Source organism: Vulpes vulpes, chromosome 2 (assembly GCF_048418805.1).
Source record: "Vulpes vulpes isolate BD-2025 chromosome 2, VulVul3, whole genome shotgun sequence".
Lineage (NCBI taxonomy): Eukaryota > Metazoa > Chordata > Mammalia > Carnivora > Canidae > Vulpes > Vulpes vulpes.
Window position 1 is genome coordinate 87,465,291 of NC_132781.1, and position 12,361 is coordinate 87,477,651.

Genomic DNA, 12,361 nt, shown 5'->3' on the forward strand with positions numbered 1-12,361 from the left:
GTTTTATGATACTAAATATACAATTTCAGGTGATTACGAATTTTTAGAATATGTTCAAATAGATTTATCTATGATGAATTATCAATTTATGATACGGAAAAGTATTTACCCAAAGATTTAGAAAATAAAATGGTCTAGGGACTAAATATAGAACTCTTATTTTCTAAACCCTTTGAAAATCTTCCATAAATATTAACATAATGAATATATATCTTAATCATCTTTGTATATAATGGAATTTAATACAGTACTGACAAATAGTAGGTGCTTGAGAAATGTGTATATGTCAAGTTAATTAATTAAACCTGATGATAGGGATCCCTGGGTGGCGCAGCGGTTTGGCACCTGCCTTTGGGCCAGGGCGCGATCCTGGAGACCCAGGATCGAATCCCACGTCGGACTCTCAGTGCATGGAGCCTGCTTCTCCCTCTGCCTGTGTCTCTGCCTCTCTCCGTATGTGTGTGTGTGACTGTCATAAATAAATAAAAATTTAAAAAAAATTTAAACCTGATGATAAATAGTAAAAAAATAAATCTAATGATCAACATTTGCAAAATGCCTAGCATACATAGTATAGAGTTAAACTTGCATTTTCATATGCAAAAAGATTTTATATCTAATATCTCTTTTTTTCAATGTCATTATTTATTCTTATAAGAACCCCTGAAAATAGGGGACCTGTTTTACTATCCTTTTTTGTTTGTTTGTTTTGTTTTTTTTGTTTTTTGTTTTACTATCCTACATTGTATCAGATTTTGTCACATATAGTCATATAAGTAACACTTTATGTTGACTGTATATTGAGAAGACATTCAACATTGGTTTGTTTTATGATGTCTTTATTTTCCTCTTAAATTTGATCAGAGAAAATAAGGCCAGTTAATAGACAATTTTTATTTCTTCTCCTACCTCCAGTTAGAGAGTTCACCACACATACACACACACACTTACAGTCCCCCTATAACTGTCTACAATAGTAATTCTCAAACTTTTGGTCTCAAGGCTCTTTGACCAGCCTTAAAGATTTCTGAGGACCACAACAAGCTGAGTTCATGTGAATTATAATAAGCAATATTTACTGTATTAGAAATTGGAGAAGAAACCTTTTAAAAACTATATCCATACACTAAATAAAATGATCAATATATTACATGTAAAGATGAACAACATATTTAATGAAAAATAACTATATTTTTTTAAAAAAGAACTTGGTAAGAAGAATCACATTGTTTTATAGTTTTGCAAATCTCTTAATGTCTGGCCTAATAGAAGATACAAGAGTTTTCATATCTGCTTGTGCACTTAATTTGCTCTATGTCGTTTTGTTTAAAATATATGAAAAGTCCAGCTTCACACATATATGTAGTTTAAAAAGCGAGAGGTATTTTAGTGTCCTACTTAAAAATCTTTATAGAAATTCTTCTTAATTATTGCATCAAACCTTGACAAGTGGGGGCAACCCTGGTGGCTTAGCGGTTTAGTGCTGCCTTCAGCTCAGGGCGTTATCCTGGAGACCCAGGATCGAGTCCCACGTCGGGGTTCCTGCATGGAGCCTGATTCTCCCTTTGCCTGTGTCTGTGCCTTTCTCTCTCTCTCTCTGTAATAAATAAATAAAATCTTTATTTAAAAAAGCTTGACAAGTGGTAGTTTCTTAAATGTTCATTGCAAAATGGATCTGAAATCCTTTCAATCAGCTTCTGTCTTCTCTTACAATAAAATCCAATGATCTATCTTATGTTTTGAAGAAATCTTTTAACTCACACCTGATTTTGTAACACCTTGCATTAGTAATTTGGAAAATATTGGTTTGCTAATTTATATAGACTTTACAAATGTTGACATAGTTCACTATTTAATATTTAAAAATCACACTGGTTAATATTGGCCCCTGATCTCATCAGAATAGTCTTTAAAAAATCTGGAAAGCTGTCAAGCTCACAGTGGCAGATGTAAATTTTCCAAAATTATAATTTTAACTTGAAAACTCTAATTTTGTCGCTGGCCACAAATACACTCAGCTTTTTTCTTGAAATAATGGGTCACTTCCTTCATTTTCCCAAAAATGTCAGCCAAATATCCAAATTAAACGTGAGATGATGGATGCATTGACTTGATGATGGAGGAAATCCTTTAACAATGTATACACATATATATCAAATCATCACATACCTTAAATATCTTACTCACTATTTTATTTGTCAATAAAACTCAAAATAAATTCTACCTCCAAAAAATGAACAAACATAATCATAGTTTGTAAGTTATTCATTCAAATAAAATGACATTCCATTTAAAAAATGGCTACCTCAGCTCATAACTCAGTCACTCAAGTGCTTTTCCTAGAGAAAACCATCATTCTGTCATAGACAGTATATGTGCTTTATGAGTACTTTCCATTTGGTGACATTAAATTACAAAGATATACATTTGAGGGTTGAGATTTAATGAAATTTACAATTGTTACTGCTTCACCAAGGGCATTATTAAGTAAAACTAGCTTTTAATATTCCTGTGACTATGTGGTGATGAAAAATGCAATGAGTACCAACTAGTACAATATGGGCTAGTGCCCTGATTTGGGCTTAGGTACCAGCAAGTTCATATCTCCCTTCTTCTACATTGTTTTTATATCATCATTGCAAATGTCATCAAGTGAAAGATACTGTATTATTATAAGGATATTTTTGACCTCATTAGACCACTGAATGTGTTCCATGGACCACGCTTTGAGAACCACTGGTCTACAAAACAAAGAGGTGTTTATGAAGGTAACATAATGTAGTTGAAAGAATTTGGAATCATAGTGACCTGAATTTTAAGTCCAGTAGCATTTCTAACTTGTTAGGCTATTTGGAGAAGCTTTCTTATCTGTTTAAGACTTGGTTATTTCATCTACCAAATGAAATCACAAACATAACTGATAGAAGGGGTTGGCAAACTACTGCTCATGGGCCAAATACCACTACTGCTTTTTTAAATAATTTTGGTAAGAGACACTGAATTAATTTGGATTTACTGTGGTCATAATACTCAGTACAATGTAGTTTATGAACACAAATGCACATTTCAGTGCTAGATAACTGAAAGAGAAAGAAGGAAAGAGAGAGAGAGTAGAAAGAAAGACAAAAGAAAGAAAATCAAATTTTCTAACCTTTAGAGAGCTGTGCTCTCCAAATGATAGATACTAATCACTTCTTGATACTGAACAGTTGAAATATGGCTAATCCAAGTTAAAATGTACTTTGCCAGGGAATCTATTTCTACTCAGCTCTGTGTTGTTGTCTACTATAATTTCATTTCAGTTTAAAGGATTTCCTTTAGTATTTATTGGACAACAGTTCTAGTAGTAATAAACTATCTCAGTCTTTATCTGGGAAAGTCTTTAATTTCCTTAATTTATTTTCTTCATTTTTTAAAGACAGTTGCCATACACAGTATTCTTAGTTGACAAGTTTCTTTTTTTTTTTTCCTTTTAGTCCTTTGACTAGATCATTCCATTCCCTATTGCCCCTCTACTGAGAAATCTACTGATGTTTTATAGAGGTCACTTGTGTATGATGAATTGCTTTCTCTTGATGCTTTCAACATTCTTTATTTATCTTTGACTTTAGACAGTTTAATTAAAATGTCTCAGTGTGGTTGTCTTTGGATTTTTTTTTCTTCTTGGAGTTCTTTGAGCTTCTGAACATATATATCCATCTCTTTCCTCAGGTTTATGAAGTTTTGACAATTATTTCTTCAAATAAGCAATCTGTCCCTTTCTCTCTCTTCTAGGATTCCCACATTGTGTATATAGGTCTTCTTGATAATATCTCATAAGTCCCTTGATCTCTTAGCTTTTCCTCATTTTTTTTTCCTTTTTCTTCCTCCAATTTGATGATTTCAAATTAACTACCTTCAAGTTCACTGATTCTTTCTTTCTTCTGCTTCTGAGGTCTGATGTTGTACCCTCCTAACAAATTTTTCAATTCAGTTACTGTATTTTTCACTCCAGAATTTATTTGGCTCTTTTATATAGTTTCTGTCTCTTTGTTGATATTTTCACTTTATTCATTCATTGTTCCTTGATTTTTTTTAGTTGTCCATTTGTGTTCTTTTTTCAGCTCACTGAATATCTTTATGAACATCTTTATTTTGAATACTTTGGCAGGTAGTTCAGAGATATGTTTCTTTAGAGTCAGAAACTGGAGTTCCATTTTTTTTCTTTGATTATGCCATACTAACCTATTTCTTTCTCTGTCTTGTGATCTTTTATTGAAATTTGGGAATTAAAAAAAAAACTAAACTAAACATTATTTATGTGTTGACTGTGTAGAGGAAGACCTTTACCAATCACCCTAAGCTAGAGATTCTAGGACCTCTCAAACTTTTGCTCACATCTTGCTTCCCATGGTCTCTGCCTGAGAAACTGCAACTTTAATATGCATCATACTTACCTCTGTTTTCAGCAGCTTCCAAAGTATGGTGCTGTGTCCATCAATGCTCTGAATCAGGTGAGATCAAAACCAGTCCCTTAAGCAGCCCTCAAAGAAGGAAGAATGTTGGATACATGGCCCATTCTTTTGTTTCTGTCTTAACAAAGGAGCCCCCTAGGAGGGCTTTCCTCTGAGTTTCTATGCAGTAAGCTACCATAGGAAGTGTACAGCCATATGACAAATGCTGCAAATTTTCCCACCTTTTTCACTAGAATCCTCTCTTGGTTTTACATGGCTGGGGTATTGTAGCTTCTCAGCTGGTCTCTAGAGTTCTCCCAGAGGTATTCTCGTTCATCTGTTGTCATTAATTGAAGGCCTACAACTTTCTATTCTGCCATCTTGCTTTTTTGTAATTAAAGTTTTATTGTAACACAGTCATGTTCATCTATTTTTTTGTACTATCTCTGTTTTTGTACTGCAACTTCAGAGTTGGAAGTTGTGTCTATAAAGCCTAAATATCTAGTCCCTCATAGAAGAAGATTTCAGCGTGTGAAAAAATGAGGTAGACTTTCAATCTTTTCCAAAGTAAAAGCTGAAGTCTTTGCCGTTCCTCACAAGACTTTAGAGTCTGGTTTATGTTATATTTATGACCATCTCCCTTTCTGTCCTCCAGTTGACTCTGTTCACTTCAACAACACAGGTATTTTTATTCCTCAAACACTCCAGATACACTTCTACCTCAAGCCCTTGGCACATATTGTTCCACTGTCTGGAATGCCCTAACAACAAATACCCACAAGGCTAGCTCCAATGCTTTCAGATTTTTACTCAGAAGTCATCTTCTCAGTGACTAGCCATCTAATCTAAAATATCAACTCCAACTCTTAACATTTCTTGTCCTCCCCTCACTTATTTTTCCCCTGAACATAATTTATTCACTATCTTCCCACCTACCATTTACAAAGCTTTTAACTCCCTCTATAAAATATAATCAGTGTGTTTATGTTTTATTTATTATAGTACCCCTAGCACCTTAAATAGTATTTGGTATATAGTAGGTGTAACAAAAAATATTGTATTAATAAACGAATAAATGTGAGAATACTTATATTATTAAAAGTGCTGAAAAAATAAGTTATGTATTACTATACTTTTGAATTCAATATGCCTTAATTGTAAAGGGTTTCTAGTATACACTGGACCAATTAAGCAAGAAAAACACAAATTCAATTTTAAGCTCTACTTGGTTTTGAAATAAAAGTATTTGTCCTACTCACAATTTCCAAAATTCCAAATCATGTCATCATAGTCCTATACAAATGGAGGAGATTTACTTGACTCTCCCTTTTCCTTCTTCCAAAAAAATGAAGAGTTCAATGCAAAGGAGTAAAATAAAAATTAAGCAAGGGCCGTGATTTAATTGTATTATATATTTGGATATTATACTTATTTGGTATTCTGCACTTCTTAATGCCATCTTTGGCATCTAGAATGGTCAGATTTGTTAGGATTTCTAAGAGAGCTTCAACAAAGCAATGTACATTCAATCCTTTTTTCTCGAAAAAAATCAGTGTTCACAGCTGAGCTCCAACTATACATCCTGCAATCCATTTACCTCAGACCACAGAGGGCCAACTACGTTGTGTGTGGCTTCTCTTACAACCCAGCCATTAAACTTCAATAGGTTTTTCCTTTCCTTTTTAATTAAATGTCATGGGTTTGATGTCTTTTTAGTTTTTTATGCATGTTGTATTCTATAGGAACACACCCACTTCTAAGTTGTATCTATCGTCTCTTTTTACGAAGAGAACATATTTTGATAAAAGAGAAGTATTCAAAATTGCACTTGGCATTTGTAACACAGCAAAAGGTAGCTGTAGTCCTGTTTTATTGTACAACAATCATGTAAACTCCAGCTGTCAAGTCGTCTGATCAGTTCTTCAATAGGAAAAAGGGGCTCTGCTAAATCCTGCCCACATGCTGATGTATACCCGTCTAATAACTGTTTTTTCCCTCTTTATGAATTTCATTTAGAATTTTTCTAGGACTTTCAAGGAATATCTTGAAAGAAAGATGTGACTGGAATTGCTAAATAATAACATTTTCTTTTGCGGGTGTGGAGAAAACACAATCTGTTTTAATTTATACTGAAGCAATGATGAAACCTATCTGCTGTTCTTGGGATAGTTTCTTAACTTAGTCCACAAAGGCTTTTTCTTTGTTTGAATTCTTGCAATAAAGATGTTATGACTCTAAGACATCAACAGAGCATAGTGGGCAAAGAGATCTATAAGACAGGATCTTTGGGAACTATTATTTTTAAAAATCCTCATTAAGCCAAAAACAGAAATATGGAGCCCAAATAACTTGCTCAAAGTTTCCCAGAATTTGCTGTGCTTTTTCTCCCCTAAAATCTAGCACTAGGAACCAGATCTTTAGAATTCTTTAGAATTAAAATTCAAGTCCAGTTCCTTGAATTTTATATACATACACACCAGTGTGTACACACCTATCACACACATTACAAAAGAATGGCTTTCTCACAGGAAAGAGAGATGGATTGAAAATATTGTTGCTTCTGCTATTGCTATTTTTCTACATATTGTTGTTATCATTATTAAGGAATAAGTGTTCAGGAAAAGAAGAAAGAATCCTCAGAGTCCCAAAGATTGAGAGCAAAGATAATTTTACTTTTGCATACAGATTGCCTATCTGACACATGGTAGATTGTAAATAAATGCAAATAGATAGTAATCTTTAGCCATTAAAAACTTTTAGCTTAGCATAACTGGCCCATTTGACATAATTGTAATTCAGTAGAGATGTTTTACCTTATTCTTCGTCATAGATTTGTATTCAGTGAACTAAGTAACACCGTAGTAGTTTGGAAGATTTCATTAATTTCTAACCAAACAAAATCAGGACATTTTCCAAGGATTTTGTAGTTTCTAACCTTTGGAACCCAACTAAGCAGTTGTCTTGTCTCAGATTATGCGTGGTTTTATAATTAATATAGTTATGTGATTATTTTTACTGATATCCATTAAACTAGGCTCAGCAATAGAACAAAGCAATCTTATAACTTTTCATTTTTTCTTTTTAAAGGAAACAGTGATATTTGGCTATGGGCCAAAGCCATATGAACATAGTTTGTCAATAAATAAATCCATGTCAGTGCAAGAAATTATATTAGGTAGTGATAAATAAAGGAAATATATTATTTGGACACCTCCTTTCAAAGAATTTTTCAGGCTAACCACATATTTAAAAACCAGCATGACTTAGTTTCACTTAGCTAAAAAGTTATACTTTATGAAATCTGACTAAAACAGTGAGGCTCATTCCACAAAAATCTGTCATGTTATTTGTCGTTTAGATATATAGGTTTGAACATAATCTGATTTCCAGATATGGTGTGCTGATTTCTAAAGTCACTTGTAAAATTACCATTTTAAATTCCTAGAACTTCTGCAATTCCATTAGTGAAACATAAAGAGTTGTCTGAATTTCTAATCAGTAACAGCAAGAACCTCAAATTTTAGCACTAATTTTCATAGCGTAAGTTGTATTTTATCAATAGCTATTTGGGCTATAAGATTTTTAAATAATGCTCTCTGAGATACCTTAAGGTATAGGAACTATGAAATCATCACATAAGTTACTCTTGTATGACTTCCAGATCTTTGTCACAATTACACGCTCATCACATATACCTTTGTTTCATAATTTATAGAATTTAAAACTGTGTGAAACATGTTTCCTCATGTAAAAGTAGTCATAAGGTAGATTGTGTTATAGCAAATGGAATTCCACTGAGTTGGTCTCATACTTGGATTTTGATCTAAAATAAGCTTAGTAAAATCCAAAGTTATCCATCTAAAAAGAATTAATAGCTTTTTAAACATGCAATTTTATCAATTCTCCAGCACCACTTAGCACTTGAAATTATTTTTCCAGCATTTAGTCATGCTAATATGATATTTTCAAAAATTTAAATATTATGCCAATTGTAAAGTTTTTATGGTCACATACATTGACTCTAGAATGGTAGGCAGAAATGTCTCCAACATAATCTCAAGTCACTGAGGAGAGACAAGTATAATATCAAGGATTTGTAAACAGAATTTCTCAGCAGAATAGATTTTACATTTTTAATTTCTTAAATATAATTGGGTTAAGCTAATAGAAACTATATTTTGTGAGTAGTAGAAGAGTACTGATAATGGCTTGGAAAGTAGAAAAATTAGTTCTGGATTTCCTATCACAGTTGGATGATTAAAATTAATTTTACAATATTTGTAGATGCTTAAATTCCTTAGGGAAGAGCAATCTAATTCAAAGAAATCTTGATGGTGTATACTAGACTGCTAAGAATTCATAGATAATGATGATGTGATTTTTACACCTCCCCTTTGGAAAGAGTAAACTGAAGACAAGTGGCCATCTTAAGTGTAGTTATGATTAAGCTCATATATAAAGATTTTTTTACTCCAAATGCCTAACATGTTATGGTTGAGTCCATTTCTGCCAACATTAAAGCCTCATAATAAGCCTTAACTAGATTTATTTTGAGTTTGTTTTCTGTAAAAACTATGAACAATAAATTAACAGAAAAGAAAAATATAAACTACAGCAGCAGCAGCAGCAGCAGCAAAAAGCATCGTTATTATTCATTCACCTTAGTGGAAAATGGACATGTTCAAAGATGGGAGAAAGGAACTCAAGGGAGAATCCACTCAAGAGCTATCTTTGGCAGCTCAGTTCAGAAATGTGTTTGGGATGTCTTTATACCTGTGACATAGGTTAGGAAAGAATGGGGGGAAAAAGCCACTGAGAAAGTGGGATGTGCAAAAATAAGATTAATAGTTAACATTGGTACAAAGGCTCATTAAAGAACACTATAAAATGAGAAAATATTGTATGTGTGCATCTACATTTTGCATTTGTGTGGGCATTTTAAAATTTAAAGTTTAGTTTGAATTAAGTAAGTATTATATAAGTTTTGAGATCTTGAGCCAGCAGTTTTTTCTTGAGCTGGCATTTTTTCAAATCTGCTAATTAACATATGGGTAAAATGCAAGTAAATATTATTTTCAGTGCAAACTGAATCTACTTCAGCAATCAGTGGCTGTGCCCTAGCTGGTATTCCCTTATTTATCCTATTCAGTTAGAACCATACCCTGTCTTAAAGGGTAATGTCAAAATTTGAATGACTCTTTCTGTGCTTTCTCAAAATTCAAGAAGGTAAGGTGTTGACACATAATTGAGAGCTTATGGAATATAACTAATAACCATTGGATCTTTTCAATTAATATCTTAAATCTTCCATCATTTTTAGAGCAAAATATTTTAAAAATAGTGAAAGAAACAGATTTGATTTTGTACCTTTCTGGTGTTCAAACTGTGATAGATGAAAAAAGGAACAAAACTCAAAAGATAGGCAGTGAGAAGATAGAAAGAAGGACCTAGCTTGTACGTGTGTAGATATAAGTGCCTAGCTCCGCCTGTGGTGTGTACAACCCACACTACATAAATTAAGCTAAGATTCATCCTTCTCATGAAAAGGTTTACATAAACCAAGAAAAGTATTTTGTCCTAGCAAAGAGAGAGAAAGAAAAAAAAGCTAATAAAAAATGATTTTTTCTTTATATCAAGTAGTCCTAATAAGTAATACTTTGATGACTTAAGAATAACCTCATTAAATGTCATATGTTTTTACTTTCCCATTGAAAGCATTTACATTTAAGGACTAATGGTGCTTTGAAAATAAATTTGGGTTTTTCCCAGCCCAACATGTTTAGATACGAAGAAAAAGATTAAACCATAATTTCACTTATTTTATTTTTTTTATTTTTTTTTATTATTTATTTATGATAGTCACAGAGAGAGAGAGAGAGGCAGAGACACAGGCAGAGGGAGAAGCAGGCTCCATGCACCGGGAGCCGGATGTGGGATTCGATCCCGGGTCTCCAGGATCGCGCCCTGGGCCAAAGGCAGGCGCCGAACCGCTGCGCCACCCAGGGATCCTAAACCATAATTTCACTTATTTTACTAAAAGAAAAGGAAAGAAAAATTTCTCCTAAGTAAAACTATTTTATGTTTCTATTCAAATTTTTTAAATATTTCATTTCTTTCTTATTTTATGATATTCACTAGCTCAGATGAAATCCATAAGTATAAATGAGTGTTGCATCATTTTTATTATTTATCAAGAGAAATTCTATCTAGATTTTGTAAACTTTTTGAAATGCTCCTGAAATGATTATTACCAAATTAGTTTAGGCATTTATCGTTAACTTTGAGAGATTTGAGATTTAAAGTCAAAAATAAATTTTGGAAATTAATATAAAACTGAAAACATGATGAAGCACATAGGAATTCAAAAAGTAAGGGAAAGAAATAAAAGTATGGGAAGGAAGTAAAATATTGAATTTATTTTCCCAAAGATTGTATTAGGAAAAATAAAATGTTATATTGCAAAGATTAGCCATAATTTAAAAGAGGACCACAAAGAAAAGACAATGTTTCCCTGAAAGAAATGAATTGTTAAAGATAGAAATTCAGATCCCAAGTCCTTTTCAACTTGGCTTAGACTAGCTGTATAGGGATCTGACCCTAGTTAGATTTACATGCTTAAAACAGAATGAGATGCTGCTGGAGGGGAGGGAGTGGGGCATGGGATAACTCAGTGATAGGCATTAAGGAGGGCACTTAATGTAATGAGCGCTGTTATATGCAACTGAAGAATCACTAAATTCTACCTTTGAAACCAATAATACACTAAATTCAATTTAATTTAAATGAAAAAATAAAATAAACAGAATGAGATATGAATAAAAATTCTTATTGGTTTGTTTAACTGTAGGTAGACTATCTGGTCCTTCTGTGGAAGCACTGAATTAGTAGTGAATCAAATCAACTGTATCTTTCAGTTGCTTACAATTTTTTGTTTTCCATAGGCCAAGGTAAGCTCTTAACTCTTAAGACTTCCATGAATATCCTTGTCCACTCTGAGGCATATTTTCTGTTTTGTGCATAACCACTCTTTTAATTCCTAGCTTGTTTATAAGAAAATTCTAGCTTTCTGTTTCAGAAAAATCTAGCTAGAATTTAAATATCACACCATCTGCAATAAATTTATGTTGTCTGTTGTATATTTGTCATAGAATCAAATGCTGCATTCCAAAAGAAAATGAAGTGCACAGTGGTTAAGGACTCACACTTGAGAGTTCCATGAACATGAAATGATATCTTCACATTGATATCACATATTGGTTACTTTGGACAATGTGTTGAATACCTCAGATTCTCAGTTCATAGAGTTATTACAAGCATTAACTTAAATTATCTAAAGTGCTTAGCACCCTTTCTGGAACACAGTAAGTGATTGAATGTTAACTATTATTATTATCAAGTTAAAATGAAGGAAATACCTCAAGAAGTGCATCAAGTAGCACCAACATTAAAACACCAGTCATGTGGGCACAATGCAGTTCAAGTATGCACAAAGCCTATGAGCCAGATCTGACATATTGCCTGTTTCTGTAAATAAGGACAATACAGCTTACTGTTGACTTTACTGTCTGCACAATTTGACTTTGCAATTTGACTACCTATAATGCCTTTTAAAATTGTGTTCACTTCAGCTTTATTTAAGAATATTCTTTACCACTGCTAGCTCTCTATTTTTGCCTTGTTTCTAATCCAACTAATACCCCATTTGTTATGTTACCAGCTCATCCTCATTTACTTATTTCCTAATGGAAACCATGTCTTCTCACACTTAAGTAAGAATTTAATTACTTTCTTTCTGCCTTTGGATCAAGGAATTGTTTGTTTGTTTATTTGTTTGTTTACAAATGCCTATTACCCTGAGTTCTACTATCATCACAATACATAGTGAGTAAAAATTCAAATAGAACCTCTCAGTGACAGTAATAATCAAA